Here is a 9,905-nt window from a genome sequence, read left to right as displayed (position 1 = left end):
AGTTATTTCGTGTCCAAGTTATTTTTGTAACCGTTACAATTAAGTAACTGTTACAAAGTAACTGCTACGTTATTTTTCGCCCAACCCTAGCGTCCTGTGCTTTGTTTCGTAGCAACGGTTTGTTTACAATGGTTGTGACGTTATACACATGCTGTACGATACAGTTGAGTTGGATTATAGATGTGCATTTTGTGATATTTTCTTACAATATGGGTTATAGAAGTAGTTTGAAAGTATTTAAATTAATTGTGAAGCTTGGGCACGCCATTTCGTATTTAAGAAGAGAAGAAATGTTGGTAAACGTAAGAACGCTGTTAGTAATGTGAATTCTAACGTACAACCCTCTAGCATGTGGTCATAGTGAATCTGTAAAAGTGGCTGTGCATCAGAAAAGAAACGTGAAGATTCTAAAATGAAACTCTGAAACAAGAACACAGTGTTAGTGATACCAATGAGGTTATAGATGTTCGCATATTATCTAGTGTACTGCAAAATAATGTACTCTATAAAGGCTGTGGCAAAGGTGGGATATCTCTTAAGGTAAAAAAGCACATTTTATTTTGAAATAATTACTCTAACAGCTAGTAAAATAGTTGCAACAAAATTTGGCTTGTTATGAGATTTAGCAGGACAGTTCAGGCGATTCAGAGTGCATTTAGATTCTTAGTGCAAGCCCTATTACTCGGGTTACTTAAGATGTTATTGTCACGTGTGGGACACTTGAAGTCCACCATCATATTGCTTTTGTAAGACTACTATCAAAATTCAGTTAAACTATCAATGTTAAAAATTTGACAAATTGTGTACCTTTTTATTGTGAAGTTTGCTTATCGACTAGACCATTCAGATTAACTTCTTGCTCTTCAACAGAGTAGAATTTACCTTTAACTATGTTGTCACGTATGGGACTTGTGCACTGAACTATGAAAGATGAAATGGTTTCTTGGCATTCTCAAAGCATTTAGTTAGACAGCAACAAATTTAACATAGGCTATAACAAACAACGGTACGACAACATTAGCATGAAATATTACAGATTCTCAAATTTGAAACTTCCTTCTTGTTCACCTGTTTGGGTCATCATTTTTTCAATGTCCCCCAGATCATAGATGATGCAGTCTGGATCCTTTGAACATTTGTACTCCCAATGCAAAACTCGTGCATAACTGACATTACCTGAATTATTCTTTTTGACCTGGTCTGGGTATACTTGCTCTTCATATGTAACAGTTACCCATTCTCCTACTTCTTGCTCGAGTTTCTTCTGACAGGGCGTGTACTTTGCAACTTACATTTATGTCATGACATGAAAAGTAGAAATGCCTGGAACCATGACCACTGTGTTCCATGGATTGCCTTTTCTATTTAAGTTCTGATATCGTCTTCATTAATGTGGAAAATACAAGTTTACGGTATAGCTGTGTTGCCAAATCAGGAAAATATTTTGCACACTGCACAAAGTTGGAATTTCTTTTATTTATAATTTTTTGCCTCACTAAGCGTTTCACATTACTGCCCACATCATCTATCACATCTTTCCTGTGAGACGTAACGAAGTATTTTCAACTGAATTGTTTCTTGTGTTATCAGAGAGGAACTCCATCAACCTAACAATGTACTTATTCTTAAATTCAGAAGCTGGTTCATCACTCCAAATTGCTTCTTCAGCAGGCTGTTTGAATCCCTTTCCAACGTAAATATTCTGTTACAAAGTTGATCATGACAAATATAATATCTTTATCCTTGTGTGCAGTATTAGAACAGACTTGAAACATCTTGCATTCATCCATGAAAAATGTAGCAGCTGTAAACAAAAGGATTCTTCTCCTAGACCATAAAGCCATAGGCGGAGAGAGAACCGTTTCCTTGGCTGGGACGAAGTGAAACCACAGAATTCCCATATAATGGGGTTATGGGGGACATCATTTACTTCCTCCCCCTGTTACAGCTTGACTGTGGTACAGTATCGGAATACATACATACATACATAAGTGTTCTGCTGATGGTCAGGTCTTTCACTGCAAACCCAGCATTCTCCAATCTTTCCTGTTTCCTGCCTTCCTCTTCCGCCTATGATCCACATATCTTAATATCGTCTATCATCTCATATCTTCTTCTGTCCCTAACTCTTCTCCCGTTCACCATTCCTTCCAGTGCATTCTTCAGTAGGCAATGGTTATTAATGGATATTATTGGTTATTAATGGTTATTCTGTAGGACAAAAAAATCTTTACGTAGCTTCAGTAGGCAGTTTCTTCTCAACCAGTGACCCAACCAATTCCTTTTTCTCTTTCTGATTAGATATCGGTATATGATAAAATTTAATAAAAGTATTTTTGGGAGGACATGTTTCTTACAGTGTTACATCCATATCTGCGATAGTTCGGACCGAGTTGTATAGAGCTTGAACTGTAGGTCTACTACTTATTATAGGTCTAACAGGGCATAACCTAAAACAATCTCCCTCTTTTTCTCTATCATACAGAAACACAAGCATGTATCAATAAAACTACGTAACAGTGCTAACAGAAACTTCCTTATATGAAGCTTACCTTCCTGAAGATATCATATGAAATGTAAACTCTAATTATTTTATTTAATCTCGTATTTAAGTTTAAACATTATACTGGGATCACTTTTCTTTTTTCTGCATTGTTGTGCAGTATGTTATTCATCATCTCCAAGTAGCGGTATGAACACCTGCAGACTTCTAACACAGGCTGTTACAAAAGAAACATTCCTCAAATGAGGTAGGCCTATAGAAATTCTTATACATTCAGAAATTTAAAATAAAATTATAGTGCAGACACACGATCTGAAGACATTAATTCGTCAATTTAAGCACAGAAACTTAATCATAAACAAAAGCAAATAAAATCTGAACTTAGATCTTTTGAATTCAATACTTTCTAACGTTAACCAGAAAAAAATGAGTTCAGACAAGTTTGGGGGGGGCAGTGCCCCGCCCCCCGTTTCCCCCTCTCCCATAACTCCGCCTATGCATAAAGCACTTTGTATTTCATCCTGGTATTCACAACTGAATGACACTGAGAAGTCCACGTGTAATATACAAATATTATTATCCAATTTGTCATTTTCAAATACCATGGTTTGAATTCTCTTCAGATTGACATGTCACGTCATTTCTGGAAAATAGATAATTACAATATCTCGAAGTTCATCAACAAAGCCTTCCTTCAAGAACAAAGTCAGTCTGCTTCTGAATCTTTTTCCCAGACCTTCCTGCAAGAGTTCTACCAACATGCAGAATTTAATGAAACATTACTTAGCGTAAATTTCCAGAATTCTTCAGAATAAATTATTTTTTAGTGCTTTCAATTTAAAAATGAAGTGTTCATATAAATGACATGTGCATTGATCACATGGTATATCCTTTAATAAGAGGACATTTTTGAGTTTCAAACTGCAAAACTTTGAAAAGCCTGAACTGTTCCTCTCGAAAGATAGCATAAGCCTCTTTCAAAAACATTGTAATGTAATGTTTTTGTAGTGTCACCTTTTTGGCATTTTCCCATGTAACAGTTGAATCTTTCCTGGGCATGTGTATACGAGGGGGATCCAGGGAATAATGACCGTTTTGTTGTGATAATTAAAAAAACATATTTATTTGAAAAAAACAAAGTCTGTTACATAACTGAAGCTTCCTTTACTTCTCTACATAATCACCACCTACATTTAAACATTTGTCGTATCTGTTCACTAGCTTTAGAATTCCCGTGTTATACTCCTCTGCCGCCAGTTCATTAAGCCAGGTGTTCACTGTCTTCTTCAACTCTTCATCACTTCCAAAACGCGTACCACCCAGAAAGTCTTTCAGCTTAGTGAAAAGGTGAAAATCGCTAGGAGCAAGGTCTGGACTATAGGGCGGATGATCAAAGATTTCCCAACCGAATTGATCCAGCAATTCTCGAGTTGAAGCAGCAGTGTGCGGGCGGGCACAGATTTTGTGGTAGCCAAGATATTGCGACACAATTTCACCAAGCAAAGAACGAGAAATGTCAGGAAAGGCAATATGCAATTCGTCGAGTGATGTGCGCCTGTCTTGCAAGATTCTGTCGTTCACTTTAGTCTTCAGGTCTTCTGTGATGAGTGATGGGCATCCGGGTCGAGTTTCATCGTGGACATTTGTTCGCCCATTTTTGAACATTTCGCACCATTTTCTCACATTTCTTTCATTCATTACAGTATCACCATACACTTCTTTCAATTGCCGGTAAATTTCTGCAGGTTTCAAATGTCGGGCATTCAAAAATCGAATCACACTCCTCACCTCACAGTCGGCGGGATTATCAATCACGTCGTTCATTTTGAAGTAACACAAAATGCACAATGGCGACTTGTTGCAACCAGTAGCCTACTCACAACATTATGAGAATACATGTTAAGGAAGCCAGTTTACCTTCAAACAAGGAAGGGGAGTCAGCTGCGTGGTGGGTATGCGCGAACGGTCGTTATTTCCTGGATCCCCCTCGTACAATGTCAGGATGAGGTAGGCGAGACCTCATATATAATGAATATGTGATGTATTAACTGTTAGCAGTTTTCACAAACTGATGTTGAATATGGCCATAAAGTCATTTAAATATGCGCTCCTGCATGTATGACTTACATTGTCTAAAGTGCAAGTAGTAAGGCCGTAAAACATTACGAGAGGAGTTCGGCCGGCACCGTGGATCGTGTCCCGGCATAGCTCAGTTGGAAAGAGCACTCAGCGCGTAGAGCTGACAGGTCCCGGGTTCGATTCCCGGTGCCGGAACGAATTTTCTCAAATTAAATGGTGATAACACACATTGGCTACTTCATAGTAGTCGTGTAATTTTTTTTTAGTAATTTAAGCTAGTCTTCAATGACGAAGTAAAATTTCCCAATATAGGAAAACTCGCAAAATTAGTACTGACTCTACCTCATTCAAATGCAGAACTTGGAAGGATTTTTTCGATAGTCATGTCAAAAGGAAGAAGAGAATAGAATAGCACATGAAGCTCTCAACTAAGTTGTACGCTTTGCTTCCAAATAAAAGAATTGAACTAGAGCACCTTTGAAGTCACCAGCATCCATTTTAGTTTCCGCTATTGGGATACACTGTGCTAGATGTGGAGGAGATTTGGTGGTTGGTACATCCACCCTTCTCTTTTATTGTAGCTGAACGTTTAAGTATGACCTAATTAATTATTTTATTGTAGCTCACACAGATAATGGAGAAAAAATGGGAGTATAAGGGTACAGTACATCAGTTATTCATAGATTTCAAAAAGGCATATGACTCGGTTAAGAGGGAAGTATTATATGATATTCTTATTGAATTTGGTATTCCCAAGAAACTAGTTCGATTAATTAAAATGTGTCTCAGTGAAACATACAGCAGAGTCTGTATAGGTCAGTTTCTATCTGATGCTTTTCCAATTCACTGCGGGCTAAAGCAGGGAGATGCACTATCACCTTTACTTTTTAACTTCGCTCTAGAATATGCCATTAGGAAAGTTCAGTATAACAGGCAGGGTTTGGAATTGGGAATTGAACGGGTTACATCAGCTTCTTGTCTATGCAGATGACGTGAATATGTTAGGAGAAAATACACACACGGTTAGGGAAAACACGGAAATTTTATTTGAAGCAAGTATAGCGATCGGTTTGGAAGTAAATCCCGAAAAGACAAAGTATATGATTATGTCTCGTGACCAGAATATTGTACGAAATGGAAATATAAAAATTGGAGATTTATCCTTCGAACGGGTGGAAAAATTCAAATATCTTGGAGCAACAGTAACAAATATAAATGACACTCGGGAGGAAATTAAACGCAGAATAAATATGGGAAATGCATGTTATTATTCGGTTGAGAAGCTCTTATCATCCAGTCTGCTGTCCAAAAATCTGAAAGTTAGAATTTATAAAACAGTTATATTACCGGTTGTTCTGTATGGTTGTGAAACTTGGACTCTCACTCTGAGAGAGGAACATAGGTTAAGGGTGTTTGAGAATAAGGTGCTTAGGAAAATATTTGGGGCTAAGAGGGATGAAGTTACAGGAGAATGGAGAAAGTTACACAACACAGAACTGCACGCATTGTATTCTTCACCTGACATAATTAGGAACATTAAATCCATACGTTTGAGATGGGCAAGGCATGTATCACTTATGGGCGAATCCAGAAATGCATATAGAGTGTGAGTTGGGAGACTGGAGGGAAAAAGACCTTTAGGGAGGCCGAGACGTAGATGGGAGGATAATATTAAAATGTATTTGAAGGAGGTGGGGTATGATGATAGAGACTGGATTAATCTTGCACAGGATAGGGACCAATGGCAGGCTTATGTGAGGGCTGCAATGAACCTTCGGGTTCCTTAAAAGCCATTTGTAAGTAAGTAAGTAATAGAAGTAATATGATCAGAATTTGTGAGATAATAATTACAATTATTGTATTTTCATAAGTCATCATCATCTTCCTAACAAGTATTAGGCCAAGTGGCCTGTTACGGTCTCAAACTAGAATTTTCAGTCCATCTCTTCTTTGGATGGCCTAGAGATCTTTTGCCTAATGGATGGTAATGAAGCAGTGCTTTTGGAATTCTGCATCGATTCATTCATTCAAGATGACCCTTCCACTGAAGTTGATATTTGCTGATGAACTGCGTAATGGGTTCTGTTTGAAGTTCTTGCATTAGGTCCTCATTTTTTTTATGATCCCAGCGAGTATATCCAGCTGTTGCTCTCATAAACCTCATCTCACTTGCTGTTATTCTACTGACATCTTTATTCTTTACAGTCCACACTTCGCTACCATAGCTTAATACTGGCTGTGCTAAGGTTTTATACAAGCCTATTCTTGTGTATCTTTGTACTAGTGAAGGTTTCATGATTTTATTAATGATCCCCATTGTTTTATTATATTTACATATTTTTTCAGCAATATCTAACACATCATAAGGTGATAGTGTATAGCCAAGATAAGTGAAGGTATTTACTCTTTCTATTATTTTATTATTCAAACAGATTTTGCTTGGTACAGGGAATTTCCCACAAAATGACATGATTTTCGATTTTTCAATATTAATTTCCATGTTATATTTTTCACTGACCTTATTTAAATTGTGTACTGAATATTGTAAATCATCTTCAGTTGATGCCATGAGAACTAAATCATCAGCGAAAAGTAAAGCATCAAGCTGCAAATTTCGATTAATTGGAATAAATCCATGTCCTGTCTGTCGCCAATCTTGAACGATTCTGTTTATATATATATAATAAACAGAAGTGGTGAAATGCCACAGCCTTGTCGTACTCCACTATAAATGGGTCACCACTGTGAAAGTTTATTGTTGCTTCGAATTGCTATGATGGTTGTTTTATATATATTGTAAATATTTTGTATAATCTGTTGAGGTACTTGATCATCTGCCAAAATCTGAAGCAATTTATTCCGATTGACTTTATCAAAAGCCTTTTTAAAGTCAATGAATGCCATATGCATTTCTAAATTAAATTCTCTATGTTTCTCAACCAGTAATTTAAATGCGAAATATCCATCACAACAGGATCTTCCTCGATGAAAACCATTTTGTTCGTCACTGATAATATTGTCATAATGCTTATTGAGTTTGTTTTTCAAAATATTTGCATAAATTTTATATCCTGCGTTCAATAAACTTATTCCTCTATAATTATCCGTAATTTTCAAATCTCCTCTCTTATGTATAGGGATTACAATAGATTTAGTCCAGCTTTCTGGAAATCCTTGTCCCTCCCATATCAAATTTAAAAATCTCAAAAATCTTTGTAGAAATTTATGGCTAGCATATTTAAATAATTCACTATGTATTAAATCTTCTCCTGGAGATTTATTGTTTTTCAATTTAGCCAAGACTCTTTGTAGTTCATCCATAGAAATTAACTCCATTAAAGGATTAGTTGAAAATGGAAGCGTGAGAGATTGTGTTGATGTAGACCATAGTTGTTGAAAATACTGTAACCAATTGTCCTGAGAAATAACATTTATTCTTAGATTATGTTTTACTTCACAATTTAATTTCTTAAGAATTTTATAAGTCTGTGGTTGAGGCCGAGTAATATCATTTTCTAAGTATGCCACAAAGTTTATCCAATTCTGTCTATGTTTTTTTCGAACTTCTCTCTTTGCAATTGCCCGTTTCTTATGATAATCAATTTGATCTTCTTCTCTCTTGGTTGAGATATACTTATTGAATGCTTGTCTTTTAGCTGCAATTATCTTGCTTATGTCATCATCCCACTGTCGCAAGCCTTTCTTTCTAAACCACGCCTTTTTTTGTCCCAAACTTTCTTTGGCGGCTTGTGTTAAAATTTGTTTCATATTCAACCATTCATCTTCAACATTATCAAGAAGGGGTAATTGATCTACAAGAATATCCATTCTATTTCGGTAGAGATTAGCAATACTAAAATCTCTAAGTAAACTGACTTTGAAGAGTAAATTATCATTTTTCATATGCGTTTTCTTTCTCAACCATATTGGTTTTAAACGTACTGAGCTAATTAGTAGATAATATTTTCATGTCATATTTAAAAAAAATTGAGTATGATATAAGCGGGTATAGAGCGGTCAACAGGTAAAAAATTTTCCAATATAAATTAAATTATGTATGTACTCATATATACTGAATCTTGGTATGACTGATAGAGAGATAAATTTTGGCTCACAATGAATTACACCCCAACGGGTTCAGACTAGAAACAAGGTAAATTCTCTATCACCCCACAGAAGAAACCTATACCTGACATTGTAGCCGGAGTGGAAACAGTGATTCAACATCTACCTAGAGAAAAGGCGGATAATATCAGATATGAAACAAGCAGAATCCTCAAGACAACAAACTGCCTCCATCCAACCTGGACAAGGACCAACACTCCGCCCTATGCAGCCTGAAGAAATACAGTGATATTGTGATCCTACTAGCAGACAAGGACAACTCCATGGTCCTCATGGATGCTCCAGAATATAATAACAAAATAACCAATCTCCTCAATAGCAACTCCTACAAGAAACTGGCGACCAATCCTCTCAACAAGATACGGAAAGAGACTACAAAACTCATCAAACAAGCCACCTCCATTAATGATAACACAAAGAAGAAATTACGAATAGGGTACACCACACCGATAATACATGGCCTTCCCAAAATCCACAAAGAAGGCGCCCCCCCCTCCAACTGATAGTGAGTGCCATCAATTCACCTACTCAGGCCCTAGCTCGTTTTCTGGCTACGAAGCTCCAACCCCTCACTAAAGAGATCAAATCCAACATCAAGGATCAGGCCATTTCATCGAGATTATAGACAAAATTAAGCTACGGGACGGAGATCTACTAGTCAGTTTTGATATAACTTCACTGTTCACCAATGTTCCAGTCAACGAAGCCACCTACATCATACACCAGAAACTCATAGCTCAAGATCTGCCGACAGAAAGGGCAACACTAGCAGAGTTCTGTCTACAATCAACCTTTTTCCAGTTCCAAAACAACTTCTATGCTCAGAATGAAGGTCTGGCGATGGGTTCCCCATTATCACCCATAGCAGCCAACATTTTCAAGGAAGCCTTCGAAATTGAAGCTTTAACCAATATACAACCATCACCCTCACATTGGTACAGATACGTTGACGACATATTTGCGATATGGCCACACAGTGAAGCAACCTTGCACATGTTCCTGATCAACCTCATCACACAGCATCCCAGCATACAATTCACCATGGAATTAGAACACGATCAACTCCCATTCCTGGACGTACTGGTTAAGAAGAGAAGTGATGGCTCTCGGCCACTCGGTTTCCAGGAAGTCTACCCACACCAATAGATACTTACACACCTCGTCACATCACCACCCAGGAGTCAAGAGATCGGTCATC

General features: G+C 37.1%; 1 long non-coding RNA gene across 1 annotated transcript in view; it reads left to right on the top strand.

Moving 5' to 3' along the window:
• LOC138705228 (uncharacterized) overlaps window positions 1–9,905 on the top strand; it is a 70,463-nt gene that overhangs the window by 13 nt on the left and 60,545 nt on the right. Inside the window, exon 1 of the long non-coding RNA XR_011333672.1 lies at window positions 1–540. This exon is cut by the window's left edge and continues 13 nt beyond it. This is a non-coding gene — a long non-coding RNA (uncharacterized lncRNA). The remainder of the gene's footprint in view (window positions 541–9,905) is intronic.

The sequence above is a fragment of the Periplaneta americana genome, chromosome 8 (genome assembly GCF_040183065.1).
Source record: "Periplaneta americana isolate PAMFEO1 chromosome 8, P.americana_PAMFEO1_priV1, whole genome shotgun sequence".
Lineage (NCBI taxonomy): Eukaryota > Metazoa > Arthropoda > Insecta > Blattodea > Blattidae > Periplaneta > Periplaneta americana.
The sequence above is the reverse complement of the archived record's forward strand: the minus strand, read 5'-3'. Positions and strand labels throughout refer to the sequence as shown.